This window comes from Corvus cornix, chromosome 18, assembly GCF_000738735.6.
Source record: "Corvus cornix cornix isolate S_Up_H32 chromosome 18, ASM73873v5, whole genome shotgun sequence".
NCBI classification, from domain to species: Eukaryota; Metazoa; Chordata; class Aves; order Passeriformes; family Corvidae; genus Corvus; species Corvus cornix.
Genome location: NC_046347.1, coordinates 1,351,666 through 1,365,659, shown reverse-complemented (window position 1 = coordinate 1,365,659; position 13,994 = coordinate 1,351,666). Strand labels below are relative to the sequence as shown.

At 51.9% G+C, this 13,994-nt stretch overlaps 1 protein-coding gene and 1 long non-coding RNA gene across 2 annotated transcripts in view; one reads left to right on the top strand and one right to left on the bottom strand.

Annotated features, from left to right (window-relative positions):
* Nucleotides 1-13,994, bottom strand: part of SHISA6 (shisa family member 6) — a 182,913-nt gene that overhangs the window by 102,924 nt on the left and 65,995 nt on the right.
* Nucleotides 6,881-13,994, top strand: part of LOC120410970 — a 30,678-nt gene continuing 23,564 nt past the window's right edge. Inside the window, exon 1 of the long non-coding RNA XR_005603354.1 lies at nucleotides 6,881-7,385. This is a non-coding gene — a long non-coding RNA (uncharacterized LOC120410970). The remainder of the gene's footprint in view (nucleotides 7,386-13,994) is intronic.

The following is a 13,994-nucleotide window of genomic DNA, read 5'->3' as shown; positions in this document are numbered from 1 at the left end:
TGAAAGCAGTGCTGAGCTCGGGGATTTGGCAGCTTTTACAAATGGGGATTAATGAACAACCTCGCGCTGCCCTCGGAGCCTCCCGGGCGCCAGCCCGACGTGGTGCCTTTGAAAATGTTCCAGTGCACTGCAGGCAGTGGGAGCTGTGGGGTTGGGGTTGGAGCTGCCAGAAGAAAGGTGCCCATGAATAACAATCTGTAGCAGCTGCAGAATTCCCGGCCCTTTGCTCGCCCAGCTCTGCTCCGGCTCTTTGGATGGATTATGTAAACCTGGTGCAAGTCTGGAGTGCTTGGAGCTCTGCACCCACTTTGCAAGGCAGAAAATTGCAAAGCACGGAGGTCAGGCTCAGCAGTCTCCTCCAGATCCCTGGGAGCCACAGGGAAAGCACCTGGGGGTCCTGATTCACTTCCAGCTGAGGAGAAGGGAATAATGAATGGGGAGAAACGAGATAATAATAATAAATCTTGTTCTGAAGTCTTTAATAATGAGGCTTTCTTGTAAATCCATCCCAAAGAAACATTAATATGGAGCCACCAAATAGGTCAGGTTAATTACATCATCTGCAAATGCTGTGGTACCTCCAGCCCGCATTAAAAAAAGGAATCAAATCCCCCTGGAGTGGGAGAGATGGATTTTTTTTTTTAATTAGTTGAGTATTAAAATCTCTGTGCTAACATCTCCCAGTGTTCCTCTGGCTTAAGTGAGATGCTACATTTTACCTCCTGTTTGACAAAACCTGATCTTTACAGGTTTTTAAACCTGCAAATTTAGATATTATTTAGATAATTAGAGCTGATTATCTGTGTGCCAGTTTGCATCCTGCACTGCTGGCCCATCCTGGAGTCATGGAAAAAGCTTCCAGGCTGTCCAGGATTTGTGCCAGGAGACATTTGGGGGCCTTGGAGTGAGCACCTGCCCTCATTGTGCTCCGTGTGCAGCCTGTGCGCCCATTCCCTGCTCCACAGCTGGGAGCACAAGCCTGCCCTGGGTGGATTCACCGGGATGTGCTCTCAGCTCTTTGCTGGGTGACTGCAGGGAAGGCTCTGAACTCTCCCTCACTCCCTCCCTGCCCACGGTGCTGCCACTTCCCACGTTTTCAAGGTCAGCTTGGCTCCCAGAGTTTCCCAAACTCTTCCCCAGTCCTGCCTTTCCAGGAAAAAACCCCAGAAGTTGCAAGACCCTTGAGCTCCCCAGCTCCAGGAGAACGTGGTCCATGTCCCCGGAGTGCCAAGCTGAGAGCACAGAGCCAGGGATGCTCCAGAGGTGGAGCTTGGGTACCCAGCAGATGCAGTTTTAGCATAAAAATGGGAATATTCCCACAGCGAGCTGGAAACAGGAACACTCCCAGGCGGGGCTGTGCTTGGGACCAGCCCAGCTCCCCTTCCTGAGCCTCCTTTGGTTTTTCTTTCAGCCACAACCAGCTGGACAGGGCTGCCCAAAACCAGTGTTGGAAGGGGAATGATCTTTTCAAAGGGAACAAACATCTCCCTTGAACAACTAAATTCCTTTTGAAATATCCTCCTGTTGGGTTCTGTGTTTTGAAAACTCGAAACATTCTTCAATTCTCAAAACACGTTTGGTTTCTTTTCTTCTCACTTTTCATCCAAAAATACACTTTTCCCAGGAACTGTTATTATATTATCACAATATATTATCCCTCCTCGTCTGTAAAACATCAGTGATGTATTACTGAGTTATATTAAAATCTCTATTTATACTTTTCTCGCTTCAAGCCACGGCATTTTTACCAAGCAGCAGTGACTCCAGCAGACCTGCACTCACTGGCAAGGTGTCACTGAGCTTCCTGCACCCAAAAAAAGGTTTGTTTAAGGCTTCAGTAATTGTTTTGAGCTTATAATTGCCAGGTGGGAGAGCTGTGAGTCACCAAAGCGCTGGAATCCTGTGACCTGCAGAGCTACCTGGAGGAGGCAGAGGTTATTTAAGAAAGCAGCATTTTCCCCTGGCTGGTTAAAAGCAATTTCTTTGTGTTGCCGTGCCAGTCACTGCGTGGCTGACGGAGGAGTGCAGAGTGTGACATGGGAAAGTGGTAGGTGTTGTTACTAAGCACATTACCCTGACAAGAAAAACACAGGGCTCAGAGACAGCTGAAAGGCTCTGCTGAGGCTCACCAAGAAAAACAAGCTGCTGACAACTCCTGCTCGCCCCAAGGAACCTCCAAGTCCAGGGAGGGCTGAGGAGCACAGCTCTAAAATGTGGGTGCAGAGCAAGGCTGGACAACTGGCCAAAAGCCAGGCTTTGCTACGGTAAGGAAGAGCTTAAAGGGTTCTGTGGGGGAAAAGAAATTAGGCAGAAATGAAAGAAAAAAAAAAAAAAGGCAAAGATTGCTTTCTATAAATAAATGTGGGCAGGGAAAGTGCTGGGGAGGGAGAAGATCTAACAGACAAACTTGGCACGAGAACAGAAAGGAGGCACTAGCCATGAATAAATTCCGAGTGGAAAACTGAAGGAAGTTTCCATCCAACGACAGAACAAAAGCCTGGAACAGGCTGGCCTGGGGAGAGGAGAAGTGACTGGAGCGAAGCTGAAGGGCAGGAGAAACGTGTGGGGAGAGGCAGGAGCTGCCTAGGTCAGCCTGGGAGTCCTACACAGCACCCGGAGCTTTTGGGGATGCTGCTGCACCTCTTCACCCTCGGGGAGCTGGATGTGGGGGTCATGGATATTGGGGTGCCCACAAGGAGCCCTCCATCCCTCGACCACTGCCGGGACATTTCCTCCCTGACATTCCCTCCCTGCAGCTCCCGGCTCAGGAGCATCCTGCCAGGGGCAGGGCCGCTCTGGGGCTGCCTTTGCCAGCCCCCTCGGTGGGAGGGGGATGGCTCTGAGAGCTGAACCCCAGGCTTAGCTACCCAGAGGTTTTATCTGAAAAGGGTTTCTCTGAGAAATCCCTGTCCCTTACCCAAAGTGTCTTTTTGTTCTCCTTTATCCCATGGCCTGGGGCTCCTCTCCTCATAAGATAATGGGGCAAGGGAAGAGGGATTTTTGAACTGGGAATTTTTTTTTTTATCACTGGAGAAAGCTCAGGACCAAATTAATAAAGTTATTTTGCAAGGATCTGAAATGGTTTTTTTTGACTATAAAATCAAGATAAAACTGTCTGGGATCAAATGAAACACTGATGGATTTCTCTGCTTTAAAAATTGAAATTAATTATCTGCCTTGTCCTGCCCTCAGCATTTAGATCATTAATGGGATGGTGATTACTGCCATTGCTCCTTTTAATTTTTTTCTTTTATGCAGGTGATTTATCTGATGGTTGCAGCAACAACCAACATGGAAACCTGGGAGACAAAAGATGTGGATCAGAGCTCTGAAGGAGGGAACAAAGGGAGCCTCTGCAAGACTTTTTTCCTGTGGCTGTTCAGGATTCATCAGAAGAACAGAGTTATAACCAAAATCAACCATTCAGAGCTTAGATGGACACGAACAGCGCTGAAGATCCATTATCCAAGAACTTGCAGCTGGGGATGCTGTGGAATGGCCTCTTAGGTATAGAAACAACAGAACAAAAGCTAAGCTGGACCTGAAAATGTTCACAGATCAGAAAAGAAAAGAAGCTCCCGACAAAAGGCGTCTGGAGGTGCTGATTTGTTCAGTTTGAGGTGATAAGGAACTCACACCTGGGACCTGAAGGCTCTTTGTTGCATCAAGCAGGTTTGGCTTTGAGGCTGAAAACGAAATTGAAAGTAAAAGATTTGGAACAAGAAGTGCAGAGAGCACTTCAGAGAAAGACCAAGGGAAATGTTTGTGGAACACTCAGCGAGAAACCCCCTGAGCTTTTCCTCAGCCCCTCTGCTAAGCCTCGTGCAGAGCCCAGGGTTAGAGCCCCCCAGAATAATGAGCCCAGGGTTAGAGCCTCCCAAAATAACTTCCCGAGTTCAGTGAGGGCCTGGAAAAATGTTCTGCTCTTCTGCAGGAGAAAAGCCTCCCCTTGAAATGCACAGGGAGTCTTCAGCTCAATTTCCTGATATAAATAGGGCAGCTCAGAGTCACAGTGAATACAGAGAATGTTTTCTTATATGCAAATGAGAGCTCACATTATTTCATAGAAGGAACTATAATAGTTGGAAATTAGCAAATGTTTCCAGATCCTTGTTAAAGGCAAAGGAAAAAAAAAAAAAGCAGCTCATCTAATGTTCCCGGATAAAAATGACATTAATTGAAAGTTTGATTCTATTCCCTAATGAATTTTCCTGTTGCATTGTAATTAATAACTACTTACATCCAAAAGAACTCGATATCCCTTCAAATTAGGGCATTACTTATAAATATGGTAATGTTTTAAGAGCAGTTCTGAGAACGCCAGGCACTGCTCTTGGAACAGCTGTGAGGAACGGGAACAAACCCTTAACAAACCCTGCAAGGGCTGCAGGACTGCGGGGAGCCACTGCAGAGCCTGAATCTGTCCTCTCCCAGGAACCCAAATCCATCCTCTCCCAGGAGTTCTCCAACCCAAGACCTTGCAGTGCCTCAAACACACCTGGTCCTACAGCAAACCCCACAGGGGCATTTCCACCCCGAGATTTGGGATTTGTCCAATACCTGCCATGTTTCATCATTCCAAGGCCGGGCAGGATGGATGGAGGCAGTACCTGTCCCTCAGGGATTTCCCTCTGGGTCACCTCTGAGACATCCCAGAAATAAGAGAATCACAGAATCATAAAATCTTTGGACAGGGACACCTCCCACTGTCCCAGGCTGCTCCCAGCCCCAATGTCCAGCCTGGCCTTGGGCACTGCCAGTGATCCAGGGGCAGCCCCAGCTGCTCTGGGCACCCTGTGCCAGGGCCTGGCACCCTCCCAGGGAACAATTCCTGCCCAATATCCCATCTAAACCTACAGTCCTTCAGTCTGAAGCCATTCCCTGTGTCCTGTCCCTCCCTCCAGCCCTTGGAAATCCTCTCTCCCCATCTTTCCTGGAGCTCCTTCAGGCCCTGCAAGGCCACACTGAGGTCACCCCAGAGCTTCTCCTCTCCAGGTGAACACCCCCAGCTCTCGCAGCCTTTCCTCCCAGCAGAGCTGCTCCATCCCTCTGCTCATCCTGGAGCCTCCTCTGGGCTCTCTCCAGCAGCTCCAGCTCCTCCCTGTGCTGGGCCCTGGAAATTCTTTGGCCATACTTGGCCTCTAAACTTGCCCTTGAGGCTGCTGTTAAAGCATCACTTGGATGCTTGAGACTCTTTAAAAGGGGCCTCAAGGATATTTTTTCCTTGTTCCTGGAAAAGAAGGAAAGGAGGGAAATGCGAACACAGTGAGGAATGAGCTGACACGTGCAGGCGCCTTCCTTGCACGGTGTCTGTGCCACTGTTCCTGCTAATGCCACACACACCCACGGCCAGCATGGTGCTGCAGCTTCCAGCCTCGTTCGTGTGCTGCAGGATCCAGGCCATTCCCATCCCAGGAAAGCTGATTATTTGGATTAACCCTGTTTCCTAACAGCTCCCACATTCTTTACTCCCTTTATTACAGTAACTGATCTGAACATGAATCAATAACCTCAACCACACCCCAACCAAAACCTCCACCATGAAACACCAGGGCTTGGCGACCTTGACTTGAAATAATTCCTGTGAGTGCTGGAAAGAGAATTCCCACTCATCCTGCCTGGCTGGGGAACCAGGAACCACTCACGTGTTGGGATTGGCACCTAACGGGAGTGACCTTGTCCCTTCCTGCACCCAGCACAGGCAGCGGGGCTTTGTGGGGAGCTCTGAAGTCCGAGGGAGAGGGAGGTGGAGAGGAGGGGTAGGGGAGTGCTCCCATCAATCCTGGGATGCTTCCAGAGGGAAAACAGGTTCTGCTGCACAGGAGGAACTCCAGGGGCCAGCACTGGGGAAGGGACAGCGTGAAGAGCTTGGATGGAGGTGACAGCCATAGAATCATGGAATCATGATTGGGTTGGGAGGGTCTTAAAGCCCATCCCATTCCACCCCTGCCATGGGCCTTCCACTGTCCCAGGCTGCTCCAAGCCCCGTCCAGCCTGGCCTTGTCCTGGCATTGTCAATGCCCCTGGAAAAGGGCTGGAGTCAGTCCTTGGTGAAACTGGGTTTATGTTAATGAGTGGGGTTTTTTTATTTCTTTCTTTTTATGGTTACTTATTTTGGAATTACCTTCTAGGTGAAAGCAGCATTATGGTCACATTTTCCCTCCATCACAGGGACAAAATTTTAGAATTTTATATATTTTTTTAACAATAAAATTTACACGGAATTTTAATATTCTGTGAATAAAATTCACATAAATTTATTTTTTCTTTAAACTTGCTGCTCCCTTGACCCAGGGCATGAAGGTCTTTGCCGAAACACCTCCTGTTGTGAGCCTTGGTTCACATCTAAAACTCGCCCTGTGTATCAGTACTTCTGGATTAGCCTTCCTCTCCTTCCTCTATCCAGAAACCTCCACAAATTTCCCTGCTCAGAAATGACGTCAGCTTTGCTTCCCGTGGTAGCTCAGACACCCAGCGAAGAGCTTTTTCCAGAGCAGCTTGGGCTGAAATCCCTTCTCTCGCCCCAGCACACACCTTCACACTCCTGTATTTACGGCTCAGGAACTCCCCGTGCAGGCAGCAGCTGCACACCCGCAGCTCTCAGCCCAGCAGGGTCCCGGGATGGTCCCCCCGGAGCGCCGGGAGCCGGGGCAGAGCTCATCCTGCTCACCCAGGCTGCAGAGCCTGGCAGCGGGATATAAAAAGCTGGGCATGGATGTGTGCCAAGAGGTAGTAAACAAACCGGGAGCTCTGTTTTTCCTCTGGCTTTCACTCCACAGCCGTGTCTGTCTGTGGAGGAGAGTGCCCGGCTGCGCTGGGCGGATTTTTTGTATTCTAAGCCGGGCGCTTTTGGGGGGAGAGACGAGGAGGGGCTGTCATTAACCCTGCTCTCCAGAGGGCCAGGCGAGCAGCAAGAGGCTGCCTGGACTCTGCATTCAGGCCACAGACGGTGAATGACACGAGAACAAAGTTCAGACCTGCCCTCAAATCTCATTGCCATCCCGAAAGCATGAAAGCAGATGCACACGATGGATGAAAAGCCAAACATATCGATCACTCCGTACATCGCTGGCAGCCAGCTGTGCTGGCAGCAGGCAGCCAGGGCTGTGCTGCAGTCAGGCTCAAGGTAACGAGCAGGGAACACAGGAGCTGGCACCGGGTGGGTTTTATTCCCGGGGAGGTCCCCACAGCAGCGATGCCGCTCCGAGCCTGCTCACGCTGCCCGCCTTGCCCACGGTGCAGCCTGCCCGGCAGCCGTGCCCGTGTCTGCTGTGTGTCTGCAACCTGCTGCACCTCTGCCAGCCTGTGACAGTGCCCCTGCCGGCCGGAACGCCGGGACAACGCCGCTGCCCTTGCCCACGACCCCCGGAGCAGGTGCAGGCAAGGTAAGGCACGATTCCCGTTAATTCTCGGCTGGGCAGTCAGGCAGGAGGAGGTGGAGGAGGTGGAGGAGGCAGAGGCCTCTGCAGGCGCAGGGAGCTGCAGGAGGGGAGGATGTGATGCTGCCGTGAGAGGGATGCAGGGATGCTGTGAGGGAGAGGGGCGGATGCCGGGCAATCCATCCTGCGCCGCGCCGCCGGCCTCCTCCTCCCGCCGCTCCCTGGCTCAGCCCGAGCTCCTGGGGCTTCTGCACGCTGCCTGCTCCCTCCCAGCCCGCCCAGCTCCCCTCCAGCCAGCTTCTGGTGCCCTCGGGGATGCTTTCACACCTCTGGCCCATCTGTCTGCCTGGAGCAGGAGCCAATTCCCCTGGCAGACGGGGCCCCAAATTGGGCTCGCCATCCCCTGGGAACCCACCCAGAGCCCCAGAGGGCACAGCAGGACACGGCCACTCCCCCACCCACCAGGACAGGAACCCTTGCCCTCATGGTCACCCAAAGCTCTCTCTTCCTTGTGCTGCAGCCCTACAGAGAAAGGGAACAAAGGCACACAGCTCCTGGAGGCTGCTTTTCCCATGGGACCCCTTTCCCAAAGCCCCGTTTTGCTCGTTCATCTGGGAAATTGTGCAGACAAAAGAAGGCAAAAGCAGCTCGTGGCTCCTGTGACAGCAGGGGGTTCAGCCTTCCTTTGGAAGCACCAAAGTAGAGACAAAAATAACGCAAGACAATGCAGAGGGGCTGTTTGTCCCTGCCTGAGGCCGGGGCCAAGCCCCTGCCCCTGCCTGTCCTCAGAGCTGCTTTTATAGGGCCTCACAGCCTCCTGCAGCCGCTGCCTTGACCTTCCATCTGCACATGTAGAACCGTCCTCCAGGGCCAGTCCTTGTCCTTTTGGTCTGGTTGCCTCCGTGCAGGGATGTTTTAGAGCTTGTTATCCATGTCCTGCCTGGCTGGAGCCTCCCCCCTCCCCATGGCCGAGGAAGGGTTAAGCCTCTCCCTGGCTCCGGACCAGCGTCCTCCTGTCCTCACTTGGTTTCAGATCATTTCTTCTGGGGGGAAATGTGTGCCCTGCGAGTGCAGGTCCTGAGGCCTCTGTGCAGCTGCTGGAGCAGGCAGGTTGGACTCCCACGGGCACCCAGTGCTCCCTAAAGCAGGGCTCCTGCACGTCCCCCCACTGCTCTGGGGTCACTGCGGCTGGGAGACGTCTCTTCCATTCAGGGTGGAAGTTTGAAGGAGGATAACAACAGATGCAGGGACTGCAGGGAGACAGTGATGGGGTTGTGTTTGAGGAGCTGCTCTCCAGACCTGGAGCCTGTCTCCAGGCCAGATTCCTACGTGCTGTCGGATGAATCCTCACCCTGTCACCACATGGTCACTTGTTTTCCCTTTCTTCAGCTTTGGGCACCTGCAGATTCATTTGCAGAGCCTTTAGTGCTCCCAGCTCTGTTGTGTGAGGTTTTGCTTTCACCCAAACTATTCCAGACCTATGATGGCATGAATATTTTCCTTGGAGATGCTGATTTTTCCCCTGAGCCATGCAGGCTATTCCCCAGCCACGCAACTCCCTCCTTGCCAGCCGAGGCCAAGAGATGGATTGTCCCTGCTCTGCCACTTCGGGGATGGGGATTTTTCATTCTCTCTGCTCTGCAACCTTATTGTCCTTTGCTGTCACCGAATGATTATCCCTTCAGTGCCAGGGATCTCCATCTCACCGAGTACAGTTCATTGAACATCACAGAGCTCAAAAAAACCTCCAGCCCAAGTCAACAAATAAATGACATCAGCAAAAATCACCTCTGAACAACCAAGAGCAAAACCAGCCAAAGAAACCCCAACCCTGAATGAAAACTGAGTTCAGCTTTTGAGTCCAGAGCTGGGGGGTTTTGAAGGCAACAAAACTGCAGGGAATTCTTGTGAGAGAATTTGGAATCATAAAATCCCGGAATGGTTTGGGTTGGAAGGGATGCTAAAGATTATCCAGATCCAGTGCCACCCCTGCCATGGGCAGGGACACCTCCCACTGTCCCAGGCTGCTCCCAGCCCCAGTGTCCAGCCTGGCCTTGGGCACTGCCAGGGATCCAGGGGCAGCCCCAGCTGCTCTGGGCACCCTGTGCCAGGGCCTGGCACCCTCCCAGGGAACAATTCCTTCCCAATATCCCATCTAACCCTGCTCCCTGTCAGTTTGAAGCCACTCCCTGTGTTCTGTCCCTCCATCCCTTGGAAAGTCTCTCTCCATCTTTCTCGTAGCTCCCTTCAGGCACTGGAAGGCCACAATTAAAGAGAATCCCTTAATTTTAATCTCCTTTGTTATATGTGTTTCATCTACAGAATCCATCAATAATTATCAGTATTAATTAATGTCCCACAACATTGCACGGTTCTAGATCTGCCCAGAAATGCTTCTCATCTATAGACGTGCAGAAAGGGACAGAAAGGAAAGAGCAGAAATGAATCCAGGGAGAAACACCACAAAAGGTTTTGCAAAGGATTCCTTTAAAAATAAGAAGGAGAATGAAGAGTGAGGCTGGGCCTCAGCTGTACCCGCCGGTGCCTTGGGGGATGGTTGGTTTGATCTGCTTGTGGTTTAACGTGCTCTGTACCACAGCTCCCACCACTAATCCCAGCCAGTGTCTGGGGAATTGCAGCATCCTACCTTGGATTTGCTTGGAATTCCACTGCTAAAGGAGCCCAAGAGAACAGGGCAGGCTGGAAGAAAACCGATTCTTGGAGACTTTCTGAAGCCTCTAATGAGAGGGACAGTTCATCAAGGGCTGTTTTTACTGGAGAGAAGCCCCATCTGGTACCTTTTGTAGGATCAGTTCCCTACAGAACTGTAGAAAGGTCCTGGATCTCTCCAAGACCTCAAGAGCAAAGGCTCCCTGAGCCTGATTTCATCCTTTAGGATTCAGGACTGTGGCAATAATCAGAAAATACCAAGTACAGAAATGTCCATATTCCACCAGAAACAAGATTTCCATCCTTAAGGGAAAACTGTGTCTCCAGCTTCCTGACAGGGTTGGAAATGTCCAGCTAGGGAACTCTGAATCCTTCATTTTCAACAATTTGGGCTTCTTGTAGCACTGTGAGGTGATGGGAGGGCTTTGAACACCTGCTAGAGCTCCATCAGGGAAAGCACCTCTGGCCCACGGCTGTGGCCATGTCCGGTAAAAGCAGGGAGGAAGGAGCGAGGATCAAAGGCTCGGGATGGAGCATCCCAGCGCTCTTCCTTCCATCTCACACGTGTGAGACTCCTCACAGACCTCAGGGGCTGGAACAATTTTGGTGTGAGCAGCAAAGGAGCAACGCGAGGATCCCAAAGGTGTGGGATGCGCTTTATCCACGGTGATGCTGCTCATCACCGTGATTTGTGCAGATATGGAGCACTGCAGGAGGGGACAGAATAAGCCATACACTTCATCTCCTTCATGCCTGTCCCCAGTAGGAAATGCTCAGTAAACAGGAACTGGGTCATTCCCTCTCTCCAGAGAAGCTGGTGTGAGAGAAACAGTTAAAAAATAATTATGCCACATGAGCCACTAGAAAATGCCTTTTCTGAGCAGCTTCTGAGGACGCATGGGAACCTCTTTGGCTTTTCAAACTCAAAGGGACTTCGCTTAAGTTGCCTTCCAAAGGAAACTGCTTCAGCTCATTATTTGCAGACAGCATCTGTCACTTTTCTATGCCAGTGGCTGCTGATCATCCTCAAAGAACATTGTACAAATGTGCAGACTGCTGTGTGCTGAGAAAGGACCGCTATTATATCAATTTTCCACTTGAAAGCAGCAATAACAGCAAATAAAGCCGGAGCCACATGACTCTGCTGGATCTGGGGCACTCACGGAGCCATTCACCCTCCCTGAAAGCTGAGAGCCTCCGAGGGGCCGTGTGGCAGCCACAGCACTGCCTGGTGCCAGGCACAAACTGGTTGTACTGGTGGGCGAGGCAGAGCCAGGAGGTCTCAGCCCCGTCCCCTTGGGGACCTGCCCAAGGAGCTTCTGCTGCCTGCAGAGCCCCAGGTGACACCTGGCAGTGTCTGCTCTGTCCTGGAGCCCAACCCACCCCAAAATGCAGCTCCTGTGGGATGTGGGTGTGATGGACACAGCCAGGCCTTGGCCAACCACTGCTTGAGGTGTCCTGTCCTGTAGGATCAGCAGGAGCTGAACCCACGGCTCCTTATCCAGGGCTGGGGAGGGCTCGTTGTGTCTGCTCTGTCCTGGAGCCCAACCCACCCCGAAATGCAGCTCCCGTGGGATGTGGGTGTGATGGACACGGCCAGGCCTGGGCAACAGAGCATGGGAGGTGTCCTCTCCTGTGGGATCGGCAGGAGCTGAATCCAGAGCTCCTTTTCCAGGTCTGGGTGACACCTGGTTGTGTCTGCTCCCTCTTGCCAGGCCCTGGTGAGGAGGCTCTGCCCATACTGGGAGAGGTGAAGCAGCATCACCCTACAGACTCCCAGTTTGTGCTGGTTCCCAAAGATCTGTTTGCACCCACACAAGCAGGGAGGGCAGCAGCCTGGGCCAGCCCTGCAGCTAAAGGAAGGACAAATCTGAATAATCCTCTGGAAAAGGCAGCAATGGGGAAAGCCAAAGAAATTGTGGGTGAATTCTGACCCCGTGGCCCTCAGCACTTCCTGGCAGGTTTGAAAAATCCCCACATTCCCCAGAGCCAGGTACAGACCCCTCAGAGTGATCTCTGCAGTGCAGACCTGTGTTTTCCCTATGGAAGAAACATTGGAGCTTTCCCATGGAGGAGACGTTTCATTTTTCATCAGTTAAATTTCAGATTGCTGAAATAATGGGGCTGCAGGAGGGGGAATGAACCTTCTCCTGTGACTGCCTCGTGCAAACAAGTGATGGGTTCTCTTCTGCCTCCTGACCAGAATCCCCAGCCTGGCTTTGCCTCGGATATGGGAAAACGATGGGATTGCATGAAATGCCCCCTCTGCAAGAAGCAGCTTAGAGTGAGCAGGGTGTGATAGCCAAAAAACCCAGCTGAAGGACATTCCCTGTCACCCCAGCAACTGCTGAGCAGGGAAATGACCTCCCACGGCCCAGGGAGAGGTGTGAGCTCATAAAGGAACATGCCTTGGAATGCTGTGTGTGTCCACACCTGCCCCAGGAGCAGCTCATCCCATCCTGCTCCCAGAAGGAAAGGAAGGGAGGGAGCTACAGCACCAACGAGGTTTGCCAGGTTGGGATTTTGCAGCAGCGTGTTTCAGACACAGTGCAGTGACTCTTTAAAAATGCTTGTGGAATGTTTTTTAAAAGGTTGGTTTGCTCGGAATTTAAAAAGTGCATACCAGTGTTTGCACACCGAATGGATTTCACACAACATCTCAAGTTCATTTAAAAGGCCTTAAATATCTGGATGTTTCTCAAAAGTAGAAAATTCCCGTTTCCGTTCTGTCACAGCTCATCTTTTCCATTCATTATGTTTTGCTTAACCTTTTGGATAAAAATGCCGTCATTCTCCCAGGGCTTCTGCAGCATCCTAATGGAAAGTGGCAGATTTGGAGAATATATACGGATTTCAGGGAAAAATAATTCCAGCTCCGTTGTATTCGACTGCAAACAGCCACTCTGTGTGCTGGACCTGCTCCAGAGGGATCCAGATTGAGAACTAGATAGTCCCTTTTAAAAATCCAGCCTAATTCTGCTCTTACTAAAACCGGTATCAACTGTGCTGCTGACTCCAGCAGGGAAAAGATGGGATTAGTGGTCCCAGGATCTCACACTGGAGGGACGTGCTGGAACATCCAAAGGAGTGTGGGCAGCAGGGCCAGGGAGGGGATTCTCTCTCTGCTGAGACCCACCTGGAACAGTGCCCAGTTCTGGTGTCCCCAGTGTAAGAAGGACAAGGAACTGTTGGAACAATTCCAGAGGAGACCTGGAAGTTGATAAAGGGACTGGAGCACCTCTCCTATGGAGCCAGGCTGGGAGAGCTGGGAATGTTCAGCCTGGAGAGGAGAAGGTTGAGTGGAGACCTCAGAGCCCCTTCCAGGGTCTGAGGGGGCTGCAGGGAAATGGGACAGGGACCTTGTGAGGAACTGAGTGACAGGACAAGGGGTTCCGACTGAAAGAGGGAAATTCAGGTTGGGATATTGGGAAGGAATTGTTCCCTGGGAGGGTGGGGAGGCCCTGGCACAGGGTGCCCAGAGCAGCTGGAAGTGTCCAGGGCCAGGTTGGACATGGCTTGGAGCACCCTGGGACAGTGGAACTTCAGCAGGGCTGGAACTGGATGGGCTTTAAGTCCCTTCCAGCCCAACCCATTCTGTGTTTCTGGCACCGGCATTCCCAGAATCTGCTGTTTCTGTCCCCAAAGGGGAGCTCTGAGGGCCACCACACCTGAGATCCCCTTGCACAGCTCTCCTCAGGTCCTGGCACTGCACTGGGTGTCCACGTGGAATCCTCTCGGGAGGCAATCTCTCCTCGGCAGGGTTTTAGAAGTTTATCCATGTCAGAATTGGACACTGAGGTGACACCAGCCCTTCCCAGAGTTTGCTCCTGGAGCTGTGTGTGGCAGCAGCAGCAGCTGAGCAGTCGCTGCTCACAGCAAATTCACCTGAGCAAGGCTCTGGGACAGCTTTGTGACAAGTTCCTAATGAAACTGGGGACAGGGCTG